Genomic DNA, 20,994 nt, shown 5'->3' on the forward strand with positions numbered 1-20,994 from the left:
CCTCTCTTTAAATATAGGCCTCTTCAATAGTCACAGAGGCAAAACACATTCTTGTCTCAGACCAACTTGTATGCCAAACCAGCCACTCTTCTGTGTCCATATTCAATTACAAGCTTCAGTTCCATCATAAAAGCATATAACTGTGCAGTCAATAAATTCTGTACCTTATATACTCATCATAGTCCAGACTGTCTCTTTACTGATTCTGTTCAACGTAATGCCGTCAGTGCACCTCGCGCTGTGCACAGTAGGCATTATTAGTGTTTGTGGCATCCCTTGGACTCAAAACTACACCAGTTTTTTTACTTTTTCATTATGCTCCTAGTTAGAGGTTGAGGTCCGACTTTAGATCTTAGTACCCATCTCTTCTATTTTGTGGCTCTGTTTATCTTGCTGTACAATGCCTTCCTTTCTGTTATGTTTCTTTTTATACTTTTATGTAGAATTTCTTTTTTCTCATTTTTAAAATCTGGGGCTACTTTTAATACTGTTGTCTTTTTAATTTATAGCTTTGACAATGGGACACATTGTCCTGAAACGTCAGGATGATAAAGCACATTGAAAGGAAATACAAGGAACTCTTCTCCCCTAACTCGATATAATATATATATATATATATATATATATATATATATATTGTTCAACAAGATAAGGATATATATATATATATATATATATATATATATATATATTGTATATATTTATATATAATATATATATATATATATATATATATATATATATATATATATATATATATATATATATATATATATATATATTGTTCATATATATATATATATATAAAATAAATTACTATATATAAATTACTCAGTAAATACTTTTTTTCTAGCGCCGCGGAAAGAGTCTCCGAAGGGGACGTTGCTGACCAGGGCAGCTAACCGAACGTGGCCCAGCACAGTGCGGTCGCTGTTCACGGAATTGACTGCGTACTTGAACGCAGCCTCTTGTCCGTCGTCTGCTAAGTCGAACAGGCCACCTATAAAAGGAAATAGTTTTTTTAGGTTATTTTTCGGCGTGAAGACTTGCACCTAGTAAGAACATGTAAATGCAAATATAAATAAAAATAATAGTTTTCTAAATTTGTAGTCTATCTTGAAAGTAAGAAAGAATATAAATAAAAAAATATAATATAAATAAGTAAATATATAATATAAATAAATAAAAAATGTATATATTATGAAAGTAAGAAAGATGATAATACGCACACCTGCCGTGATGTAAGAATAAACTAAAATACCGATGTATTTTGGAAACATTAAAAACTCTGAAATTCAACACAGTTTCAAGACCAAGCATCCCATTTACCAGAATATTCAACACTTTCCAACCCTCCCCAGTACTTCCTCATTTGCAGCGACGTTCCTAGGAACTGTCAATGCTATGGATTGTCCGAGTTTCCACACAGCTGGAACGAAACTCGTGTGATGGCGACACCTGCGGTCTGATGAAGTCTGGTCCTTTCCTCGTGGTTCTTCAGGAGCCGTGACTTCGGGATTCATGTTCGCTTAGATTTATATTCTCTCTTTAGTGTCTGTGGTTTTTAGTTTTCTGTAGAAGTAAACTATTGTGCAGGCTTTGTGTGTCCTTCCGCATTATATTCTGTACACAGTTTTTCTGACCTCATTTTTTCTGTCCCCACTTTTTCTGTTCCCACTTTTTCTGACCCCATTTTTTCTGTTCCCACTTTTTCTGACCCCATTTTTTCTGACCCCACTTTTTCTGACCCCATTTTTTCTGTTCCCACTTTTTCTGACCCCATTTTTTCTGACCACACTTTTTCTGTCCCCACTTTTTCTGTCCCCACTTTTTCTGACCCCACTTTTTCTGACCCCACTTTTTCTGTCCCCACTTTATCTGTCCCCACTTTTTCTGACCCCACTTTTTCTGACCCCATTTTTTCTGTCCCCACTTTTTCTGACCCCATTTTTTCTGTCCCCACTTTTTCTGACCCATTTTTTCTGACCCAGTTTTTTCTGACCCCACTTTTTGTCCCCACTTTTTGTCCCCACTTTTTCTGACCCCACTTGTTCTGTCCCCACTTTTTCTGTCCCCACTTTTTCTGTCCCCACTTTTGCTGTCCGCCCTCAGATCTTAAAAACTACTGAGGCTACAGGGCTGCAAATTGGAATGTTGATCATCCACCCTCCAATCATCGAACATACCAAATTGCAGCCCTCTGACCTCAGTAGTTGGCCATATTCTTGCTTCTGGCAACGTTATAGGATAGGCTACCACCGGGTCTTGGTTAAAGTTTCATGGGCCGCGGCTCATACAACATTATACCGAGACCACCGAAAGATAGATTTATTTCCGGTGGCCTTGATTATACGCTGTAGCGGCTGTACAGAAAACTCGATTGCGCCGAAGAAAATTCGGCGCATTTTTTGCTTGTCCTTTCGTGTAATAGTATCTCTCTCTCTCTCTCTCTCTCTCTCTCTCTCTCTCTCTCTCGTGCATATGATACCAAATGTTTCCTGACGCGGCATTGAAAAAATCCCTCTTGAAAAGAGGCAGGTTTAACCGCAATGAGAATTTTGAGGTTCCTTGTTGGCCTTCCCATATTCACGCATTGCACAGAGGAAATTAGAACTCCATTTTTACGAGAATGTTTGCTTTCCCTACGCCTTTAACAGACACAGACACTCATTATATATATATATATACAGTATACACATATATGTTTATATATTTATACATATATATATATATATATATATATATATATATATATATATATATATATATATATATATATATATATATATATATATATTTTAGTTCCTCATTGGACGGGTCGATATCGTTCTCGGATAGCACTGTGCTGGGCCCATGTTCGATTCACCGGTCGGCCAATGAAGAATTAGAGAAATTTATTTCTGGTGATAGAAATTCATTTCTCGTTGTAATGTGGTTCGGATTCCACAATACGCTGTAGGTCCCGTTGCTAGGTAGCCAGTTGGTTCTTGGCCACGTAAAACAAATCTAATCCTTCGGGCCAGCCCTAGGAGAGCTGTTAATCAGCTCCTCAGTGGTCTGGTTAAACTAAGGTATACTTAAGGACGTCCAAATGTTAATGAATGAGAACTGAACGTTGATGGGAGGACGCAATTCTGAAATGCTTTTAGGTTTCACAGCTTATCTCTACCTGCTACAAATTTTACACGAAATGCGGAAGGGCGGTGCATTAGTGCTTTCCATTTTTTAAATGCGTTTAAAAGCATCAAGAATAACATACCGCACATTTTTTAGTTTTCTGTAAAATGAGTTAAGTATACCTTAGTTTAACCAGACCACTGAGCTGATTAACAGCTCTCCTAGGGCTGGCCCGAAGGATTGGATTTATTTTACGTGGCTAAGAACCAACTGGTTACCTAGCAACGGGACCTACAGCTTATTGTGGAATCCGAAGAAAACTATTGAGATGGTTATTTGTCTGTTCGCCCGCTGATCTTAAAAACTACTGAGGCTAGAGGGCTGCAAATTGGTATGTTGATCATCCACCCTCCAATCATCAAACATACCAAATTGCAGCCCTCTATCCTCAGTAGTTTTTATTCTAATTAAGGTTAAATTTAACCATGATCGTGCGTCTGGCACCGCCATTGGTGGCAACAACACAGGCCACCACAGGGCCGTGGCTGAAAGTTTCATGGGCTGCGGCTGAGGGTGTCATGGGCCATGGCTGAGAGTTTCAAACAGTGTTATACGTTGTACAGAAAACTCGATTGTATAAAGTTAAAACAACCATATATCGCAGTGTTCAAAAACTTTTAGAACCAGGAAGAGATAATTATTACTCATATTGGATATAACAAAGTTTAATGGTATTTGAAAACTTTCTTTCCATTTTGACTTTGTATTCTGTCTGTATCAAAACATGCTGCTGAAATTGCTCAAAAGTTCAAAAAAAAAGATTAAAATTCAGGACTTATCACTGTCTGTTCCACAGTCATACAGGTTAAGTAATGGCTTCCCTATCCAGCGTATTTGAAAGTAAAGGGAAAACTGTATGTTAATGGATGGCCGATTGAAAATAAATAAAACTTTATGTTGATTAACACCCGAAAACGTACAAGTCTTGTAGCTATGGAACGTGTAAGACATGAACATACGGACACACAGACCTGCTGGAGAGAGAGAGAGAGAGAGAGAGAGAGAGAGAGAGAGAGAGAGAGCACGCCACCATGCTTTGATGGCTCTATGCAACGGTATCAGGTGCAAAATGTGACGCTCTCAACTTTGGCGAAAACGGATTTGGCTCAACTTCCGAATAGCTAAACAAGGATTTCCAGCTGCCGCCACCAGATATTAAGTTGCCCAGGAAAGATAATCTTGCTCGCGTGCTCCGAACTTCAGTGCTTGGCGCCCAGGAAAGATAATCTTGCTCGCGTGCTCCGAACTTCAGTGCTTGGCGACTGCAGGACCGAAGCCTTCCATCTGGGATGCAAATACCGGCTGCGTTTGTCTCAATTATCATCTGGACGGCTTCATTCCTTGAGCCACACCCATCTCAGAAGCTAAGTGGGGTGACACTCTTTGCTTGCTTGCTTTACTGACTTCGGGACCTCCTCTGACCCTTTCCCGCTTGCACCAGACTGCTCAAGTTTGATGAAAATTTATTCTTACTCTGTTCATTGAGGAGCTTCGCTTCAATTCATCGTGCTGGCACCAGATTACTCAAAGTGTTTTAGAGGCACTTCCTGCTTCTTTGACCTTCCTACCACGTGATGGGATATTGTCGCTTGCACCAGACTGTTAACGTCTGTTGCTGTTTGCAGAAATACTTCCCATTTTTCAGAGCAGGGAGCTGGTACTATCTCTGTATGTTTGTCCCACTTTGAACAAGACAGTTCAGACGGTTACTGATGAATTTTGGTATTTGTTCTTGAACAGATCAACAGAAATGGAATAGCTGATTAGTTCTTAGAAGTATGCGGATCTGAATTTGGATATTCTTTTTTTTCAGTATACATTTTTAACATTTTCAAATTTAAATCTCATACGCCTGGCCAGTAGAGATCTCTGCATTTTAGTTTTTTTACATAATTCTTTTCTGTGGAAGAATTCACCCTGTGTAGTCAGCATTGAATATAATAATCATCATCATCATCAAAATCGTGGAAAAACGAGTATCAACTGACGGATGGACTATACGTTGAGGCATGCTGAAAGAATTGGCAAGTAATCGGGCCTTTTGCCTGTTAAGAAACTGAACATTTTCAGTTTCAAAGAAACAAATCGAATTTTAGAGAAAAGTGGTACATTCAGGGGGTGGTAAGTCGAGCCCAAGTTCCCCCCCTGTACTTAATTAGTCCCCGGAGGGAACACCTGCAGAAGCCCTTCTCTCTCTCTCTCTCTCTCTCTCTCTCTGCCAGAGAAATCCATGAAGTGGGTTTAGAGGAACCCGAGCACAGAATTTGTTTGGTATTGTTTCTCGTTTTGTAGGACAGGGCGGAGCAGTAACATAGATGGTGCTTTGGGACTTTCATTTCCCATTATGATCATGTCGAAGTTAGACAGTACTAAAATTTTTTTAGAAGAATAAGAATAATATATGAACAGTATAAACACGCTTATTGATATAAAGCATTGATAACTGTTGAAATCCATCGAGACGATTTTCTTTTCCGAAAATCTGACATAACAAATTTTTGGGAACAAGAAAAAATTACTTCATTTCAGTTTTCGCTTTCTCTGGCTATCATTTTCCTCTCTCTCTCTCTCTCTCTCTCTCTCTCTCTCTCTCTCTCTCTCTCTCTCTCTCTCTCTCTCTCTCTCTCTCTCTCTTCCCCTCCTTACGCTGACATTTAGCTTCACTGATTCCCGGTCATTAATCACCTTACGAGAGAAAATGCGATCATAAGAATTAAGGGGACTTACTGTATAATTACCCTATTCGTTATAAAGCTAATGTTAATTAAACTCCGTAGCCGGGCTTGATAAGCAGAGAGGATAAAGTGTGTATGAATTTTATAAATCGTCCGGGATAATGCTGACCACCCACTAAAGGAGAGGTCTTTCCTTTGGAAGAATACTGCCTCATCTACAAGAGAATGAAAACTCGCTCGTGTGGTCGCTAAAAGTATTGAAATTATTTAGTATTCATCAATTTACTACTCCCAGTACTCCTAACACTACCACAACAACAACAACAATAATAATAATAATAATAATAATAATAATAATAATAATAATAATAATAATAATAATAATAATAATAATTTTTTGTCACAGTCATCCTATTCGACTGGGTGGTTTTTACAGTGTGGGGTTCCAGGTTGCATCCTGCCTCCTTAGGAGGCCATCACTTTTCTCACTATGTACTGTTTCTAGTAGCACACTCTTCTGCATGAGTCCTGGAGCTACTTGGGCTTCTAGTTTTTCCAGGTTCCTTTTCAGGGATCTTGGGATCGTGCCTAGCGTTCCTATGATTATTGGTACAATTTCCACTGGCATATTCCATATCATTCTTATTTCTACTCTGGTGTCCCATGGTACTGCGACATCAGTGAGTGGTACTTTCTTCTTGATTTTGTCAATCAGCGTCACGTCTGGTCTAGTGACACGTATCACTCTATCTGTTCTGATACCATAGTCCCAGAAGATCTTTGCCTGATCGTTTTCTATCACTCCCTCAGGTTGGTGTTCGTACCACTTATTACTGCAAGCTAGCTGGTGTTTCTTGCACAGGCTCCAGTGGAGGGCTTTTGCCACTGAATCATGCCTCTTTTTGTACTGGCTCTGTGCAAGCGCCGGACATTCGCTTGCTATGTGGTTTATGGTCTCGTCTTTCATATTGCACTTCCTGCATGTGGGTGAGATGTTATTTCCATCTATTGTTCTTTGGACATATCTGGTTCTTAGGGCCTGATCTTGTGCCGCTGTTAACATTCCTTCTGTTTCCTTCTTGAGTTCTCCCCTCTGTAGCTATTGCCATGTTTCATTGCTGGCCAGTTCTTTAGTTTTCTGTACATCGTATAATCAAGGCCATCGAAAATAGATCTGTCTTTCGGGGGTCACGGTATAATGCTGTATGAGCCGCGGCCCATGAAACTTTAATCACTGCTCGGTGGTGGCCTGGCCTATATCGTTGCCAGACGCACGATTATGAAACCTGAAATAAAATAAAAACTACTAAGGCTAGAAGGCTGCAATTTGGTATGCTTGATTATCAGAGGGTGGATGATCGACATACCGATTTGCAGCCCTCTAGCCTCAGTAGTTTTTAAGATCTGAGGGCGGACAGGAAACTAAAAGAAAGAATAGACGCAAAGGCTTATTTAGAACTTTTCTCACTTTGCAGGAAGGCTTCAAAAATCCATCGGGGTGTACGATGCCACGATTAGTTTTGGTGTAAAAGTTTGCTCACTCCCTCGAATGGCGTTATCAATCTCTCACGCAATGGATTGAAAAAGTATAGTTTTAATGCTTCCTGTAACTCCTGAGGAACTTCAGGCCGTGCTTTGTGGAACTTTGGTTTCGGAGGGGGATTTGAGATTTTACCGTCATTTTAGGAAATTTTGCTGGTTTTTCCCGATATATTAAATGGAAAATATTTGTTCACTCTTTTGTGCCCCTCGAAAAAACTAAATCATTCTTTTGTGCCCCGCCAAAAAACTCATTTAGTACGGTATGTTAAAGATTTAATCACTGCTGTTTTTCATGTTATTGAACTTATTATTCTTATTTCTCTTAGTCTCATTTGACCAACGAACAATTCCAACAGGAAGGAAAGCCTCCCCCCCCCCACCAGAAAAAAAACAAGAGAACAGCCACATAGAAGTATTATCCTTTACTGAATCTTGGAGGAACCACTTGGACTGGAATCTTCCATGTTGTCAACTTCTTAATTCACCAACACATCAGCAACATGTTGACGTGTGTATGTGGGTGTTGAGAATCTTGACAAGACTGGTCCCTCCTAATCATTTCAGGTCACACTTTTTTTTAAAACAATTTTGGTAATGCTCAAGACATGAGTAAGGAATGACAGACACTGAAGTCTTTCAGTGGAGATGCTAAAATGCACTGTCGAAGCCTTTGCTGGGATTCTCTGTAATCAGCGAGGGCCATTTTGGGCAAAATATGAACGGGAGATCTGTCAAAGACTATTGTTAATTGCAACAATGTTGTGAGACGATCGATGGCCATCATAAGGATCAAAGCTTTCTTATAGTGCACATACCAATTAGCTGTACTGAAAACATTTCTTTCTTTTTTATGTATATAAATATGGATGATTATAAACGTGTCAAAATGCATTTCATTTTAGTTCAAACCTGAATATCTTCAGTGATACTTTCATGTTCTTATGGGTCATATCACCGTCGTATTTTTGTAAATTTTAATTATGGGTACATATTTTCGACAGTTATTCTTATTTGCAAACAACATAAGAGAAATGAATTGTGCTGTTATTAATATTATTAGTATTACTATTTTACTCTGTTTTATATTAGTTTTGTATACGGAAACCACACAAAAAACGGTGAATAATGAAATGAGAAATGTAACAGATTCTGACTGGTGACTGCGATTGAATTCTTGAAAACTGTTGTAATGGACATTGAAGGAGAGATCAGAACGCGAGAAAGAGATTGATTTAATTTCATTGACATTGGAAAGATTCAGATATAATTAAGCATTTTTGACATTAATTTTTTCCCTGATAACGAAGTTTTACCGAGGCTATTTATTCATCTTCGCTGTTTGACTGTCCGTCTATTTTACTGATTTATTTGTATTTTGAGCTATTTATTTATTAATATAATAATTTATCTTTCTTTTGTCAGATAACTGATCTCTTCTTTTTGTGTTTAATATTAACTTTTGTAACTTCTTTCAAATGAACACCATATCTTATGGATGCTCGAATTTTAATTCAAATCATTGGCTCCGATATGCTTGTTCCACACGAATAGGGTTTATCGTCTGAGTAATAATAATAATAATAATAATAATAATAATAATAATAATAATAATAATAATAATAATAATTCGTAAAATGAGGAACAAAGTGAAAATCAAGAATAAGATGCTGAACCATAGTGTACCTTCCGACATTAGATCAGTCTGACATTTCACGAAATAAAAACTATATTTGGCGAGAATAACTGCATTTTTTAAAAATAATTTTCCGAAGTTTTACATATTTCATCTCGCGTCTCTTTTCGTGGATGAAATGCGATTAGAATGGAGTAGTTTTTAATTAATTTAAACAGAAATATAGGTCAGATTTGTTCAAAATGAATTTATATTGTAGGAAGCAATTCTGGGTACTTGTATCAAGTCATGGTTAGGTGGAGAAACAGTGTACTTTCTGAGGCTGTAACTACAGAACATTGAATACAGTCTTAGTGTAAAATCTGAAAGCTGTAATATTGTAGCACTATAATACTGAATTAACTTGCAATGCCATAAGCTGCAATGCCGTAATATGGAAAAGCTGCAGTACAGTAAAGATGAATGCATTAATACAGTAACATTAAATGCTATGATCTCGCAATATAATGTGTGCGGTGAGATTGCAACGCTGACTGAAGTAATACTGTGTTTGTGAAGTTGTATCTCCGTAACAATGAGGCCAGTAAAATTGCGATTCTCAAGCCGAGATGTTATAATATCAAGTAGAAAGACACTGTCATTCTGAGCTGTAATTACTGCTATACAGAAGGCAGTAATACCGTTGTAATGCTATTACGAAGGGCCTTCTCTCGGTGATGTGTATAAGAAGAGTAATGGTCAAATCATGATGCCTTTGAGAGAGAGAGAGAGAGAGAGAGAGAGAGAGAGAGAGAGAGAGAGAGAGAGAGAGAGAGAGAGAGAGAGAGAGAGAGTTGAAGCAATACATTAATCTAATGGCTGCTGTACAAAAGAAGAATAGACTCAGACAGAGCCACTCAGCTTAATAGCCATCATCTGAGCCTCCCAACAGGTGAGGCATCACAGGTGCGTGTTTCTCCCACGGAGTTTCTGCCTCCTTCCGTTCATTGTTTATCCGAATTCTATTGCTGCGTGGTTGTAAATGTTTGTTTGTTTCATGTTTTATGCTTCGTTTGTTTCCTGTTTGTTCTCATCAGTTTGTGGAGGGCTTTAGTGTGTTTGTTCTGTGTTGCTCCGTTTGTTGATTTACCTTCGTTCAACAGTTGTTTTTTTTTTTTTTATCTTACACGTGAGCGCTTAAAATAATAATAATAATAATAATAATAATAATAATAATAATAATAATAATAATAATAATAGTGACTCCTTTCGTTATTTTTCTATCCGAATTCTACTGCTACGTGTTTGTAATAATAATAATAATAATAATAATAATAATAATAATAGTGACTCCTTTCGTTAATTTTCTAAATAATAATAATAATAATAATAATAATAATAATAATAATAATAATAATAATAATAATAATAATAATAATAATAATAATCATGTTGGCGAAATTATGATGTACAACCTGTTGGCACTGTAAGCGTCCTCCGTGTGAACGGTTAATAATAATAATAATAATAATAATAATAATAATAATAATAATAATAATAATAATAATAATAATAGTAACCTTTATTATTATTATTATTATTATTATTATTATTATTATTATTATTATTATTATATTATTATTATTCAGAATATACAAACGTTCATAGAGGAGGAGAATGCAGTCCCACTATTATCCTTGGAATTCTTCAAAAAAGAAACGATAGAAAAATGAAAAAAAAAAAATACTGAACCATAATGTACTCTTTCCGACATGAGAGCAGTCGAACATTTCATGAAAAAATATTAATATTGGGTGAGAATATTTACATTTTTTAATAATTTTCCGAAGTTTTACATATTTCGTCCCGCGTCTCTTTCCGTGGATGAAACGTGAATATTGAAATGGAGGTCGCCTTTTTTTTTTATTTGAACGGAAACAGAAGGGAAATATGTTCAAAATGAATTTATACTGAAGGAAGCAGTTTGGATTTATCCCGTCGTGCTGGGCGGAGAAAAACGGCGAATTTCTGAAGTTATGCCGATGGAATTCTGAACATACCCTTAGTGTAAAAAATTAAATTTTTAACTTTGTAAAACCAAATTCAGTACTATTATAATTCTATATGCACTTGCAAGACTATCATCTGCAATTCCGTAATTTGGAAAATGTAGTACAGTAATGTTGAATGCGATAACATTGTAACACTAAAGGCTGCAATCTCGTAATAATGCGTGCGGTGATACAGCAGTATTGTGAATAGTAATACTGTATTGCTGAAGCTGTATTTCCCTAACCATGAGGGAAGCCATGCTGTAATCTCAAGCCGAGGTACAGTTGTAGAAGGATGTAATGCTGCAATGCTGAGTGCTGTAATCAAGAACATGTAATGCTGTGATAGTGAGAGCAATAGTAATTTTTTGCTGATAATAATGATAATAATAATAATAATAATAATAATAATAATAATAATAATAATAATAATAATAATAATAATAATAATAATAACTTCAATCACGGAAACTTATGTCTGCAAATATTTGTTATCCTTTTGACGCCACATTTTTATCTCTCTCTCTCTCTCTCTCTCTCTCTCTCTCTCTCTCTCTCTCTCTCTCTCTCTCTCGAGCCTCGCATTTTGTTTAATGGGTAACAGCTTGTTACTACTGCTATAAAAGTCAGCCACACAGCGGTGTTTGAAAAATATTCTGCCGTAGACTAAGTCGTTCTTTTAGTTAGCTATGCTATCTTTCTTATGTAATTTATATATTTATAAATTATATATATATATATATATATATATATATATATATATATATATATATTATTATATATATACATATGTATATATATACGTATATATACACATACACACATATAAATAAATATATATACAGTATATATACATATGTAATTGTAATGGCCACAATGCCCTCTTAATTTCTGGAATTCTTCGCACTTTTTGGGTACGCTTGTCACTACAAAGCCTTCAAATCCAAGTGCAAGAAATATGAGGAAGTTATGATGTCCGGTAGCGGGAAACGAACCCAGGTCCCTTAATTAGAACGAGGTCACATTGCCGATATATAATATATATATATATATATATATATATATATATATATATATATATATATATATATATATATATATATATATATATATATAAGTCGAAAAGTATTTATTTTGCTATTATAAAAAACTAAATTTATTTTTTTTTGGAAAGTCTGGATGCCATTGTGAGAAAAAAAAAAAAAAAAAAATTAAATTAATTTTGGGAGTCATTCAGGAGAACCGAACCTTCCGGCTTCATTCATAAATCCTGTCTCATGAGAAACTTAAGGTAAAACTTGTTCTTCAGACTAAAATGTAAATTTGCTGGCAACCTTAGACGGGATTTTCAACAAATCTACCACATGCCGAAGCGCATTTGACGAAGATAGGGTGTCCCTAAAAAAAAGGGTCAGGTTGAAAAATCAGACGAATCGAAAAATGGAAAAAAAGAAGAAATTCAACATAACGGAGATTTTAAAAAATCGGGGTACCATGTAACCAGTGATCAAAAACTTGTTTTTTCTTAAACTCACTTACTCTGCTCGATATCAAGCATTATTGCGGCTTCTTGATGCTCGAGCCATATCTCTGTATCTCTCTCTCTCTCTCTCTCTCTCTCTCTCTCTCTCTCTCTCTCTCTCAGGTATGCGAGTGCGGTTATTACCGATAAGTGATTAAGCTGGTTTTAATCCAAAAACCTAATTGGTGTCGATGGTTCCCAATTCATATCTGAAATGACTTGTCAATTGGAGCAAGGCAGCGAGAGTGGAATTAACAGATGATTACGATGACGCAGGATATGACATATCAGGAGGGATTAAAGACGGCAGTAATTTATCGTTGTAAATATTCATAGAAAGGATCGCTGTTTGTCCTGAGTTAACTGATCCGCTTGTTTTGCGCGATCCTCACTGCCCATTTGGGTGTTCTATCGAATCTCGTAGCGAAGTGATTATTTAAAATATTAAAAAATATTTAAAAAAGGAATAAAGAGCGAACCCATAATAGAGAAAAAGCGAGCTTCAGTAGATATATAACGAAATATCGCGTGTAATTTCCACACCGTCTGTCAAAGAAGTTTCTCCTAAATAAACTTTTAAGCCTCTGATTGGTTCTTCGTTCATTGCGTCGAGGTATCAACTGTTTTTATTTGCATATGAAATTGATCGCAGTTCGGGGGAAAATATGGGAGCAAATGGAATGGAAGAACGCATTTGAACACTTCTTTTAGCTACCTGGCGCTTAGATCTCTCTCTCTCTCTCTCTCTCTCTCTCTCTCTCTCTCTCTCTCTCTCTCTCTCTCTTTAATTTACAGACATATATATCTATATCTCAATCTATATCTGTCTACCTAACTATTTCTTCATCTTCGTTTTGACGTGCTTTTATTCCCATTTTTATATGGGGTAAGCACGATACCTTCTTATCTATATATATATGTATATATAGATAGATAGATAGATACACACATTATGAATACATATATAATACATTATGATACATATACATATATATATATATATATATATATATATATATATATATATATATATATATATATATATATATATATATATATATATATAATACACACATTACAACAACTTTCACAAGTCAGCATGAAAACATGACATTTGAAAACCTTGAAAAAAAAAAATACACACGAATATCGTAATGTGGCAACTTTTCTCTCAGTCGGAGTCCCTGACGACATAAGTCGTCACCGAAACCTTAAAAGGATTTAAAGAATCCTCGGATTTAACGAAACATCATTTTCCATCTCCCGGACCGTTTTGTGTGGTTTAGTATCTCCGTTCCGTCTGTATTATTCATTTCTATACTATTTCCTTCATAAATTTTATCTGTAAGTTTTTAAATTACATTTTATTATAGTTGTTAGACTAAAAGGGCAGTTCCGTTTCCAAATGGGGCAATTTCTTTTTATAGAGGGGTGATTCTTTTGTACGTGAGGGGTGATTGTTTTATGGAAAAAAAAAAAAAGTTCTTTCCCGGGGAGTAATTGCCTTTACAGAAGGGGCATTTATGGCTGGTTTTACAAGATGTGGTCATTACCTCTCATTGTACAATTTGATTTTCCCAAAGGAAAAAGATTCTGTATTATTTTACAGGATGCCAAACCAGTTTCCAAGCGCAAACTATTAGGTGTAAAAAGGCGCTCATTTTTCTTCTGAGCAGAATGATTTTGACCCAAATTTCCGTCGGAAATGCCCCTCCCCCCCCGTTTCATACTCAAGATCCTGGAAAGTGGAAATAGTGGGTTTTTGGGGGGTGAGGAATCACTGTGGGACAGATTAATTATCAAAATGATGTCAAACTGGAATACGTTTTTATAAGATATGTGACAGGAACCTCTTACGGATTCTACAACGATCTGTCGATTTTTGACGCTTGCATTTTTCATCTCCCGATGTGTGTGTGTGTGTGTGATGATGTAATTACTAATGAATATCAATGAGGTCATTTGCTTATCCAGTAATCATGTCGGCGTTACTGGATGGTCGTTAACGAGCTGTCGATGTGAAAGGAGTAACCTGGTGCAGCTTTTTTTCGCAGATGAACATTCTGGTCCAGAGAAGCTCGCAAAAATGACGTGAATCCGTTTCGGCTTCGTAAAATATGAACTCGTTATAACAACAGCAACAACAGCAGCAACACAACAATAATAATAATAATAAAATAATAGTAATAATAATAATAATAATAATAATAATAATAATAATAATAATAATAATAATAATGATAATAATAATAATAATAAATGTAAAACATATATATTTAATGCCATATTATTTGTTAAATTTATAAAAAGCCTTTGCTTTGGAATCTCGTTTTGCGAAATCTTCTCAGGTAATTTGTAGCGTTGGTGCTTGATTGATAATAATAATAATAATAATAATAATAAATAATAATAATAATAATAATAATAATAATAATAATATAAAATCATATAAGTGTTTGATTTGGAATTTTGTTTTGCGAAACCTTCTCAGGTAATTTTTAGCCTTGATGCTTGATTGATTAATAATAATAATAATAATAATAATAATAATAATAATAATTCAGGTAAACAAAAGAACAAACATCTGTTAAAACAAACATACATTATCAAATGCATGACGCGCCGAATGCCTATCAACTAAAAACAAAGAATTGCTTCAAAGAATTGCTTCAAGAAAACCTAGACTTTCTGGGCAAGATTTCACCAGTGCGCAAGGCATCCAGATTTCCAGGCCATTGGGGGCTGAAAAGACAGCGATACTCACCAACATGTTGCTGCCATGCTTATAAAAGTTCGGGCACAGAAGGGAAAGTGCTTCTGAAGCACGTCTCTTCAAAAATCACTGGAGACGTTCGGTCAGGTTTCTCTCGGGGAACAAAGCGAAGAACGCGACTGGCGTTGGCTGGGAATGTTGCCTCTGTTGAATTCAGTATGTGTTATGTATTCCTCTGCTTGCACTGAGTTTAACAAGCTTTATTATGCATTCTGTTGGGCGTTTTTAATAATCAGTGTATGTTAATATGAGTTCTATTGCTGGCTTTCAATTTAATGTGTTAATGTGTAATCTCTGGTCTGCGTTGCATAACTGGGTGGGTTGTTAAATATGTTATTCTCGGGAAATTTACTAGGTTATATTGTGTATGTGCATGTTTGTGGTGAATGGAGAAGTCGTACTTATATTGCTTGCAACATTTCCTTAAGTGATTTTGTGAATTCTGCTTTTTTTTTCTGTTTACTAGACGGTAATATGGATGATGTTTCGGAGCAACAATGGGTCAATATTTTTGCTTCTTTTTGCTTGAGTCTAATTTTACTCGTCGTGTTTTACATTCTGTTACTTATGTTGAATCCAGTAAGCGGTATACTTAATTCTGTTGTCTATGTGAAAGTCGATGAGTTGTATTTTGTTACTTGATTTGACTTCAGTTGGCGGTATTCTACTGCTTTTGTTAAGTTCAGTAAGACACAGTCTCTGATTAGGTTTGAATTCCGAAGGCGGTATTCTACTGCTTGTGTTAAATTCAAGAAGTTTCTATCTGTTGCTTGATTTGAAAATATTAGGTGGCATTCGGCAGCATGGGTTAAATGCAGTAGGCTGTATACTGGGATTTGTTGGTTATGTTAAATTCATTAGGGGATATCACAGACTCTGTCACTTACGCTAATATCAATAAATTCTGATGACATTGGTGAATGCAGCAGACGCTGTAGGATTCGATAGTAGATCACTCATGGACATCGCGTTGCATTAGAGAATCCACTCATGTTTAGACAAGGGGCAGTTACTGATAAGAGCATTGCTTGTAGACGAACGCAAACAAATCGTTATTAATAATCGTTAGGGACAGTCCCATTGTGCGGTGGAACTGTGCTTGTTCCAACGCGGAAATTACCATCGATAATTTAGTGTTCTCATCCACATGATTATGCGAATGAAGTTTCTCATTGATGATGTTAATGAGTATCTATCTATCCCTGTGCGTATGTATAATATATCAGTCGTTTTTTCACTACTAATCAGCGCAGGGAATTGTAGAAGTGTTGAATGGAAGTTGGAAAGGCCACAGATACATCAGTACTTATATGTGTAGCTTGTGTATATATATATATAATATATATATATATATATATATATATATATATATATATATATATATATATATATATATATATATATATATATATATTTTACTTTCTCTTATGACTTGTGTGGGCCAGTCGGTAGCGCCCTTGCCCTTCATTTGAGAGACCTAGGTTCGATCCCGTTATGTTTTAAAAATTTATTTTATGTGAAACATGCGCTCATGTGTTGATTAGTTCTAAGTGTATACAAGAATATATGCATATATGTATGCATATATATATACTATATATATATGTATGTATGTATATATATATATATATATATATATATATATATATATATATATATATATATATATATATATACATACATAAGGTCGAAAAGTCATTGCTATATTTCAGAGACCAAACTATCTCCGTCTCAGGTTGTGCGTCTATTAATCCGCGAATCCGTGAAATCAGGAACCATGAAAACTGGCCCACGTAAAGAGATGGATCCACTAAAAAAAACAAATGCTATCGATAATTTTTTTTGGCTAAGTTTTGTGTCCTTGTCGCTTGCTGTTGTCCAAACTTTTTTTCTGAAACAGGAAATGTGCTAGATACTGATTTTTTTTTTTTTTTTTTTTTTTTTGTAAAACGACTCCCGACAATTTGGGATTGATTAGGTATTTGCCCTGACAGCTGAACCGAAAATTACTCTGATTCCCACACGCTTTGAAAGGTTTTCAAAACTTCACAAAAATTCATATTTCAAATTTGTTTTAAATCATTTCAAAGGCAAACAGTTGTTTTCAGTAACGTTTATCATGAAAAACCATGTCGTTTCTGATATGGAAAATAACTTTCCCTAAGGAATCCAATATCAAGCCGAACATGCCTTCACGAATAAAAAAAAAATCCGGCACATTTATAGTTAGTTTTCAGCTTGGCTAAGGCCAGTATTCTATACACACACATACTAGCTGACCAACCCGGTGCTGTGAGGGAAAACTCTGAATGACAGTTTATGGGTAGGGGGAGGGAAGAGGAAAGGGGAGGTGAGGGGAAAATGGAGAGGGGAAGGGGGAGGGTAAATACGACTCTTGTATCTGTACTTATGTCACCAGCAATCCTCTTGAGCTTAGCTACTTATGCTTGGATGTAAATGACGGTAATGAATAGTCATCATTTCTTTGCTGGAGCTCAAATAGTAGGATTTCACAGCATATCAGATCCCTTAATTCATATAATATAACGAAGCCTAGTTTGAATTATATCTGACAAAATAAGATTGATCGATTTCTATCGTTTCTAAATCCATAGCAACATCATAGAGATCTAAACTGTTCACTGAAGTGGTATACATTTGTATCTTATATAATTATCAATTTATCTTTTGCCCTGTTAAGCCGGATATTAATCTATTTTTCCAAGAAAAATAACAGAAAAACATTATGCCTTCAACAGTGCTTCATATCTTTTGTACACGATTTTGTACACTTTCACAAGTTCTTTTGAAACAGTTTCATTTGTAACATTTTGACACATTCTCTGTAACAACTTTTCAACATTTTTATAACACTTTGTAACAGTTTTATGTTTTATTGATGAATTTTATCACTTCGTTTCATGTTACTCTTAAACATTGCTTTGTAGTTTATTCCATTGTTGCTTTATAAGATACTTACGAGCATTATAACACATTCTACAGGTAGTTTTGCAATACTCTTAGAAGCTGTTTTCTTACACTTTACACACCATCTTGCAACGCTCACACATTCTTTACCAACACTTTAACTCGTCTTGTCATACTTTCTCACCATATTTAAGAACACCCTTCCATATTTTAAAACCCTTTCACACACTGTTTTTCAACACTCGAACGCAACCTTTAAATAGAGACTCCTAAACTCCACCCGGCCTTCCATATTTTAAAACCCTTTCACGCCATTTTTCAACACACTAACGCAACCTGTGAATAGAGGAGACTCCTAAGCCCCCGGCTCTTCCTGGAAGAGGACTGGTCGATGTTTAGCTTTTAAAACGTCTTGGACGTGACAGGGAAAGAGGGAGGGTCCTGCCCTCGAGGTATCCGATGTCTAGTGTATAAATCTTAATCACTGGGCTCCTGTCTCCCCTCGTTGAGCAAATCGGGTTTTATGGGTAATACTCTGGTTGTATCTTTTTTTTTTTTTTAAAGGTGGCAGATTAATTTGGAATTCATACATTTCATATATATCCGTATTGGAAAATGTTATTTATTGACTTTATTTTCTTATTATTACATATTAGTGCTTCATTTTTGGGCGAAGGAGACTTTCTGGTACCTACCGTCAATGATCGTGGATTTTCTAGAGTTCATTTTTCTTTTTTCTTTTTTTTTTTTTGAAGGAAGTCAATTTTGGCTCTAGTTTTATGGAAGTCTGAAAACTTGTATCCTAGACCTTTTTTTCATTCATACTAATGTGCGCTCTATTTCATTTTGGGGGAGAGGGAACCACTACCAGAATTTTAAGGTGTGTTTGTCGCAGAAGGCATAATTCTGGTTTAAGGTATTATTGTATTTTAATGCTTTTTTTTTTTTTTTTTAAATTGTTCCTCTGTTTCGTCATTAACTGAAGGATAACAGAACCGAAGATAAATACTTTTTTGCACATATATATATATATATATATATATATATATATATATATATATATATATATATATATATATATATATATATATATATATATATATATATTTATATATGTATGTATGTATATTTATATATAATCTCCATAAGGCTTTTCCAGTGAAAATCAACAATACCAATCTATGAAGCCTTCCCGAAGTCGAGATTGAAAATTTACATATTAATGCGGCAACATCAAAGGCCAAGTTCTAAAAAATCTCATGAAATGAGATGAAAAGAAAATATCTGACTCCTGACGAAATCTTAGGAAAGTCAAAAATTGTTTTTTTGGCTTAGGAAATCAGAATTCGCCTTCGCGTTTAGAAATTGTCACGTCTTTAAGCCTTCGAAGAAGAGAGAGAGAGAGAGAGAGAGAGAGAGAGAGAGAGAATGTTTTCATCAACAACGTAACACAGGAGACGTTTTGTATGAGAGGTCCCAACATCTAGACAGTCCAGAATCAAGTGTCCATCGAAGTATCGCGATGACAAGACCGTCCGGTAAAGTTATATAACTTTATTAATTGATTTAACTTTATTTGTTCTTTCATCTTCAGTTGGCTAAACTTTTCTTCTTGGGGCTTTTTTCGCTCTTCTCTGTTCGTGAGAGCTGCCTCTGGAAGTTGAAAACAGTCTTTGTTGGTTGTTCGTAATTAATGGGTAGGCTATAAATTTTGATCAACGCTAGTAGTAATAATAAAAGGTTTTTTAAATTGCCGAAGAATTCTAAAACTGGACGCATATTTCTTGTGAATTAAGTTATTCGTATGAATCTAACTGTCAAACAGGTATTCTCATAATATTAATGATAATAGTGATAATTATTATAAATTGTATCGACATTAATGTTCAGAGTATGTCAGGCAGTTTCCACAAATGGCTGTACCGAGAACAATTAATATAGTGATGTTCAAGGTTTAATCATAAACTCCTCAAGAACGAGAATGCTCCTGCCATTCTCTCTCTCTCTCTCTCTCTCTCTCTCCTTGTCATGTTAATGCAACTGCAAATTGCCAACCAATAGCGATGATTAGCCTCACAAATTAAACCGGTTTAATCTCTTTCCGATAATAGCCTTTCTCGTACCCGATATGAAGAGTTTGCCGCGATGTCTATTTAGGGACATTTTGCTGCAAGTTTTTCGAAAAGGGTAGGAACTGTGAACTCTGTTGCTTCTGCATGTTATGTAATGATTACGTTTTCCTTCGAATGAGACGTTACACTATGAATTTTTTCAACTATGGTGCTTAGAAATCCATTTCCTGCCTCTGATTTTCCCGACTCATGACCATTCCGTCTAAATGACGGTGTCATTCATGTTCACAATGTGCGAGTATTCATGAAGGTGTTATTCAAAATATTCATTAGCTTTCTTCGAAAGCTTCCAGAGAACAGAATCCTTAATCTAACGTAGGAAAAATTGTTATATCATTCACGATATGCGCGTATTCTTGTATGTAGTTATTAAAAATTTAAATTAGCTTACTTGAAAAGCCTCAAAAGAACAGAATCCCAAATATAATGCAGTGAAGATAAGTAATAATAAAAACGAATGAATAAACAAATAACCACGAGTCAAAAAAAAAAAAGCAGTTGAGAAATACATCACTGGAAACAGCACTCATGAAACGACCGCACTCAAGCATTTTTCGTTTTTCATTTTATATTTTTATTCCT

The 20,994-nt window shown here is 35.4% G+C and overlaps 1 long non-coding RNA gene across 1 annotated transcript in view; it reads right to left on the reverse strand.

Annotated features, from left to right (window-relative positions):
* Positions 1-850: 850 nt before the first annotated feature.
* The window catches only part of LOC136829250 (uncharacterized), a 72,852-nt gene continuing 52,708 nt past the window's right edge, over positions 851-20,994 (reverse strand). Inside the window, exon 3 of the long non-coding RNA XR_010850335.1 lies at positions 851-1,000. This is a non-coding gene — a long non-coding RNA (uncharacterized lncRNA). The remainder of the gene's footprint in view (positions 1,001-20,994) is intronic.

This window comes from Macrobrachium rosenbergii, chromosome 44 (genome assembly GCF_040412425.1).
Source record: "Macrobrachium rosenbergii isolate ZJJX-2024 chromosome 44, ASM4041242v1, whole genome shotgun sequence".
Taxonomy (NCBI): domain Eukaryota; kingdom Metazoa; phylum Arthropoda; class Malacostraca; order Decapoda; family Palaemonidae; genus Macrobrachium; species Macrobrachium rosenbergii.